Source organism: Limulus polyphemus, unplaced genomic scaffold (genome assembly GCF_000517525.1).
Source record: "Limulus polyphemus unplaced genomic scaffold, Limulus_polyphemus-2.1.2 Scaffold1240, whole genome shotgun sequence".
Classification (NCBI taxonomy): domain Eukaryota; kingdom Metazoa; phylum Arthropoda; class Merostomata; order Xiphosura; family Limulidae; genus Limulus; species Limulus polyphemus.
The window spans coordinates 251,694-259,074 of record NW_013666850.1 but is presented as its reverse complement, the minus strand read 5'-3'; the positions used below and the strand labels follow the sequence as shown (position 1 = coordinate 259,074).

Here is a 7,381-nt window from a genome sequence, read left to right as displayed (position 1 = left end):
GGGGCCCGTCATGGCCAGGTGGTTAGGGCGCTCGACTCGAGATCTGAGGGTCGCCGGTTCAAATCCCCGTCCCGTCAAACATGCTCGCCTTTTCAGCCGTGGGGGCGTTATAATGTGACGGTCAATCCCACTATTCGTTGGTAAAAGAGAAGCCCAAGAGTTGGCGGTGGGTGGTGATAACTAGCTGCCTTCCCTCTAGTCTTACACTGCTAAATTAGGGACGGCTAGCGCAGATAGCCCTCGTGTAGCTTTGCGCGAAATTCAAAAACGAACTATTCAGATATGCATGAAACTTCACATTTTGCGTTCGCTTGTTTATAATTTCGCGCAAAGCTACACGAGGGCTATTTACACTAGCCGTCCCTAATTTAGATAAGTTAACACCAACCACCGCCAATTCTTGGGATACTCTTTTACTAAAGAAAAGTGAGACTGATCGTCGCATTATAACGCTCGCCACGACGAAAAAGGTGACTATGTAATTAAAATCCTTCAACTGAGTACCATGTCAAGAAGTCCTAATGTATAAATTAAGATCATTAAAACGAGTTAAAAGAAGACGTTTTGAAGACAGATACATTCGCACACGAAAATGTTTTGTTTCGTTGTTATGTACAAAGGCTACACAGTAACTATTTGTGCTTTGCACGCAATGAGTGTCGAAACCAATTTTTTGGAGTTATGAGTCCTCAAACTTACCGCTAAGCCTTTTGAGCATACTCTTTTATCTTTTAGAGCACAAATGAGCTATTTGAGCTGTGGCCACTAGGGGTATCGAAACCTAGATTTTATCGTTATAAGCCTGCAGAGTTACCGTTGAGCCACTGGAAGGCTGGGGGCACAGTAAAAGGAAGGTGAGGTTACTTCCAAAATGTAATTTGTAAACTGATGTAAAAATAAGGAAGTTTCACACTTTTTTTTTTCACATGCATAAATCGTCCCAACCAATGATTGAGGATGTTAAATAAGGTGTACTAAATATTATTATTTTACCCATTGCAACATCACACTACTGTTTGTTATGGATTTCGCGCAAAACTACACGAGGGCTAGCGCAGATAGCTCTCCCTAATTTAGCAGTGTAACACTAGAGGGAAGGCAGCTAGTCATCACCACCACCCACCGCCAACTCTTGGGTTACTCTCTTACGAATGAATAGTGGAATTGACCGTCACATTATAACGCCCCCACGGCTGAAAGGGAGAGCATGTTTGGTGTGATGGAGATTCGAACCCGCGGCCCGCAGATTGCGAGTCGAGCGCCCTAACCACCTGGCCATGCCAAGCCCATCACACTATTAAATGAAAATGATGAAGAAACGCCATTTAGCGTGATTTTCTGTTCCTGTTGACTCTGAAGGCTATGTTTACAATATTTATCACATCTTTTGCAGCTATGTAATTTACTCGATAAATAGATGCAGCTGTTCACATGCACGTAGCGGAGGAGGTTTAAAGGTTTAAAATCCACTTTGAAATCTCTTTCATCCATAGTTATGGATCTATTGAAACCTTTGGAGTAGGCGTTGGATTTCAATAACTCGGATTCGTTTCTGCTGAGGAGATAACATTTTTGAAACTCATCTGGTACTAACATTACTCATGCCGAAACTGTCACTCAAAATGCTTGCTGAGGTACTTTTATCGATTCCCACTTCCTGTGCTAACTTCTTGATGGTAATTCTTCTATCACATATAACCAAATAATGAACCCTATCTACAAATTCTGTAGTGGTCGATGTTGAGGTTAACCTGACCTCGGATCCTCTTCACATGATTGTCTACCGCGCTGAAACTTAGTTCAGCACTTTGTTACTGAAACACCTTCTCCTGATGTTGCTTCAATGTCCTAGTGGATTTCTTGTGGTGTCATTTTCTTTTTAACAAATATCTGAGAAACGGCACAAAGTTCGATCTTCTCCATGACGTTTAATACTGCTCACAAAATAAGCTCGTTAAGTTAGATGACACGTATTGTTTACCCATAAAAAGATTCAAGCTTAATAGTTATCAGTTGTTTTTTTTTTTAGGCCAGGCCACGAACTTTTCGGATAGCCCCACTATATTTCAATTACTGTAAAGTGACTTTGTAAATGGATGATAGGATTTCCAACATATCAGCTGTGTTTCATATAGGATAAGGTATAATAAATGATCTAATGAATGTATATTCAAAAACTAGTCGACAGATGCCGCTAAAGAGAGTGGTAAAATTTTTGTATTTAAGCCAATTAAAAGGCCTATAAAGAGATTAAGTCGATCAGTTTACTATTACATTAGTGATAATGAGTTAAAAACGTGCCGGTTAAGATTTAATTTGATAGCCGTCTAAACTAAGATTAGAAGTAGAAAATTTTATTTAAGATGTCATTTTTAATTTATTTAAATTTAGAGTAATCGAACGTAAATATATCTGTAGCATGGATCAGTTTTATTTGGTTTAACTTGAATACAACTGCAGCTGTATGACAGTATTTGTTGCTTTTCGTGAATACAGTCGAAACGTTTTAACTTTTAAAGTATAATCACCTGTTCTAGTATGAGCGTGATATAATTTACTCAATATCCTTTCGAATGTACGAAATTTATACGAAACACTTTTGGACTTCGTTTCCGTTTCATCGTGAGGGGTGAGCAGCTTGGTGAGGAAAAAACAGTTTAAACTTTGTTTTTAGCTCCCTAGTTTGTGCTCTGATGAAGCAGTGAGTACAGGAGACGTATTATCAGCACCTTGACTCGTGTCTCAGATGAAGTAGTGAGTACAGGAGACGTATTATCAGCACCTTGACTCGTGTCTCAGATGAAGTAGTGAGTACAGGAGACGTATTATCAGCACTTTGACTCGTGTCTCAGATGAAGCAGTGAGTACAGGAGACGTATTATCAGCACCTTGACTCGTGTCTCAGATGAAGAAGTGAGTATAGGAAACTCGTGTTATCAGCACCTTGACTCTTGGGACGAAATTAAAAAGGTATGTATTCTTTACATTGAGTAGTAATTTTATACTTGTGTAAAGTTTTATTTGTACATTATTAGTTGTTAAGTTTTATGCTACAAAACGCAATAGCGTTAATAAAGCATTTGGTTGATTACGAAAATAAACTTTTCATAACCTAATTTCAATAAGAAAAAGCCTTTATGCACTTCAAGTACAACAAATGACTAAAATTAAGAGGCCCGTAGCACAGGAAACCATAACCTTGATAGACACGTGTCCGAGGTACCATTTCCGCCATCTGTCGGTTAATCCTTAGATGGTGTAGTCGTGGGTAATAAACTTAACTTTGAGAGAGAAAACTGTTATTTTACTACTTGTATACATGAGGCTGCGTGTTTTAATAAAACAAAACTCCATTTCTTCTTTCTTTTCTTTTTTATTAAACGTTCGGTTTGCGATGTGGAAAATAGGCTTCGTCTGTTGGATATCAGGGTGTGGTGTTTTAATTGTATTCACAATTTTGGTGTATGGTGAAAGTAGACAGTTTCATTAGCGATTTTACAGAAACGTGAATTGCTAATTTTTCCAAGCAGTAAGTCAAGGAGTAATAATATTATTTACATTTATTTCGGTAAGAAAGATCAATAATTAGAATAAATGTCTAACTAAGCACCCCCACCCACCCCACTTCGCAACTCCTTCGTACACCACCGTATAATGTCTGCAATAATACAAGGGGCATAGTGCATAGCTAATTTGGGGGGGGGGGGATATTACTAAAACTTTGTTTGCTGTTATACTGTGGCCTTAAGATGTTGTATTGCGTTATTTCAACCTGGTTTGTTTGTCAATTTGTACAGGGAAACATGACCCCCGGACCCACCTAGTAGGTTCAAATGGAATCTCAATCCTAGAATTATGACATGTTTTTCTAAATTATTTATACATGAAATTACACAAGAGTTGCATGAACAAACTTAATTACAATTATAACGAATTTTGCTATTAACCTCTACTAATTAGTGCTGGGGTCGTCTGTATATGTACGTAGGTAGAGAATGAATTATTTCTCAGTTTTGTTTGGTGTTATAATTTACGATGTGTTTTAGCAGGCAGAAACTTAAATTTTGCTCAACACTAGATGTGCTCCCGCAGAGTCTTCGTGAAAATGTTTGTTTCAAGGGTAAATAAAATAAATAAATAAATAAATATATATATATATATATATATATATATATTGATTGATTTTATTGATTTCTTGGAGTTCATATGTCATGCCCTGTTGTAGCCTACAGAGTGCATAACTTTGCGCGTGATTCATGACATGTGCACGTTTTACTGACGTCACAACAGTATAAATTGCAAAATTAAACGTCTCTTATGCGACATCATTTTAGTGTCGAAGAACTGACAGACAACACACTACTGTACAATGATGTGAGTGGTTAAAACAGGTGAAACCTCTAGGTGGCTTTCGGCCCCTTTTCGGGGAAATGATGAAATATTTCTACCCTGCTTGTAGTGAACGGTATAAGAATTTTTCTCTAAATTCAGGTTAAAATCATTATTTTTTTATTCGACACGATTCAAATCGATTATTAAAGGATAATATGCTATACACCTACAATAGCGACATTTTAATAAGACTCTTCATACAAAATAATTTTAAAATGCAAATTTTCTGCATGATAATTCATGTACATGTACACCACGGACGTTAATAGTTAACTCGTTTTCGAAGGTTATAGCTTAACTTTCAGATTGTTTTTTGCATTGCGAGAACTCCGGAAATATCGATATAAATTAAAGATCTATCTCCTTTGACTATGTAGCTAACTTTTTAAAACAGTCTGGTCAGTACTGGGCAAAAATAAATCGATAGTATCGACGAATCGGATAGATACGAAGTGGTTTGCATCGTTAAAGGTTACCTTATTTTGGGAGAGGTGTGTGTGTGTGTAATAATTAGATGAAGAGGTTTTTTTTTATTATTAATAACTCAAATGATTAATATTGAGTATTTCTATGATATCAGGTGCATGACAGGTAGACAGGGGATGTTAGGAATAGGATTACTCTTGTTTACCAAGCTCACGTGTAAATAACGGAAGCAAATGGTATTTCTTAGGTTCATTAACTTACATTTCGAGTAGCAGCTAAAAAATAACAGTAGAAATAGCCAGGATATGTATCGCAGGGTTAGAATTTAAAATGTGTCTTAATTTGGTCGAAGAAACGACACTGAACGCAAAGTGAAAAACAAATTAAACCTATTTTTTATTTATTTATTAATATTATTACTTATAAAGCCAAACAACAAGTCAAACGACGAGATCACAGAACGTCGAACGGTGCTACTGTTTTAAATCACAGAGAGAGAGAGAGAGAGCTTGGAATTTATTTTTTATGTCTCTGTTCTAAATTGAGTGTGTGATATTGTACACACAAAACCAATGTGATCATCTCTCTCGAAGCGAAGGAGGTATCAACGTCACTGGGTGTCTCAAGTGAAAGTAGGGAAAATTAAACATGGCATTGTCACCACATAAACCGAATTAAACATGGCATTGTCACCACATAAACCGAATACGAGACATGGCATTGTCACCACATAAACCGAATACGAGATCCAGCAATAAATCTCAATAAACCTTGTGTGTGAGGAACGTCTAAGAACACCTAATTCATATTGACCATTAGAAGAAATAAGGTCAGTACTTCACAAGATGGGTTTCCTGTGTAAGGGCTTTAAAAGTGCGTTTATCAGAAAAACATCAAATTTCGGTAAACTACACAGCTTATCTGTCTAAGCTGGGAGAAAAAGATAATACGGTACTTTTTATTTTTAAGTACTGACGAACACATCTGATTTTTTTGTCATTAACATATAAGCTAAGATAACTGTAATGAATTAAGTGCTGATACTGAGTATTTATAACACAAGGTATTTAAAAGAAGACCAGATTGATAGTGCGAACAAGTCATAAAATACTAAGACTTACTTAGTACTTTTCGTTGTAAAAATAACAGCTGAGAAGATCAAAACAATCACTTAATGCCTAAGTTTAAACGATGTTGTGTAAGTAGGTGTGAAATTAGGTTTAGCATTCCGAACAACAGAAATTAAATATCTGGAAAGTAGGAAAAAATTTGTTTAATAGATACCCTCTGTTAGTTTGATGGTTCAGATGCAGGGTTTGATTTAGTGTCACAGCTGGAACGGCTATGAATATCATCCTTCCATCACTTGTTAACAAACAATACATATATCACTCTCTCTCACTAAGTGTTTATGCAGGTGCTTTGTACACAATATGACATTCTTATTAACTATATGACGAATGGTGGTATACATGAATTTATTCCTTTTATGCTTCACCTGGGGAGGAACAAGTCCATTTCAGTGGATGACACAGGTATTTGTTTAAACTATATATACCACCAATATTGCATTTAATTCCACAAATTAATGTTGGGTTTTCCAGTTTCCCATGTATTTTGGGCGTTGACTTGTCCCCATGGTAGAGTTCGGGATTTAACACAAAATACCCCCCCCCCACCCACCCCACACACACTTTAAGCTGTAGGTGCATTATAAGAAGGACAGTCAAACCTTTAGCGTGGGTGGTAGGGTGCTGGTAACTGGCTGCCTTCTCTCTGTTTAGTTCAAAGTTAAGGATGGAATCAGGTAGACTAGGTTGTTTTGCTATAAATACAAATAATCAAATAACCATTTATTTTACCTACAAGATAAGTTATTTCATTTTATCCTTTTTATTATTATTTTATTAGTTTTTTTTACACTAAGTATTGTGACAAGCAAAAATAAATATGCAATATATGTTGACCCCTACTGGACAGTCAGAAATTTGAGGGTCACTATTTTCCTCAGTTAATCAAACTCGAGTATAAATACGTAATGCAATCTACAAACTAGAACTATTTAGCAGGTGAGCTTGGGCCTAGCTATAATTAAACTACGACCGTGTTCTGTGTAGTTATTTACCGACATCTTATATAATAAACATTTTATATTCCAGTCGAACTGAGCCTATTTTAGCGTCTGTACTAATGTGTGTGTGTGTGTGTTTGTTAGATCTGATATGAGTTGGTCTGGACGCTTAACATTTGAAGTATTGTGGTATACAGAAGCATACTCAATACTTCTTGCCTTCTTTAGTTAGTAAGGCGAATACTTCAAGCTTACCAAAAAATTTCAAAATTTCACACAAACACTTTTCTAGTTGCGCGCATTTGTATCGTTTTAACAATCGAATATTTGCTAAATAATGTGGCCAATTTCCTTTTGTTCGAGTTATCTTTGTTCTGGGGCATTTCTTTATGATGGTACGTGTACTTTCTTGTGGGAAGGGTTATTATGAAGTAGTATACAGTTTATGTACAAGCATACAGTGATCTTTATCACTGGAGGGTCGCCCCCCAG

The 7,381-nt window shown here is 36.6% G+C and overlaps 1 protein-coding gene across 1 annotated transcript in view; it reads left to right on the top strand.

Annotated features, from left to right (window-relative positions):
* The first annotated feature begins 2,716 nt into the window (after window positions 1–2,716).
* The window catches only part of LOC106462753 (bestrophin-3-like), a 23,654-nt gene continuing 18,989 nt past the window's right edge, over window positions 2,717–7,381 (top strand). Inside the window, exon 1 of the mRNA XM_022390083.1 lies at window positions 2,717–2,970. The gene's annotated coding sequence lies outside the window, so the exon portion shown is untranslated. The remainder of the gene's footprint in view (window positions 2,971–7,381) is intronic.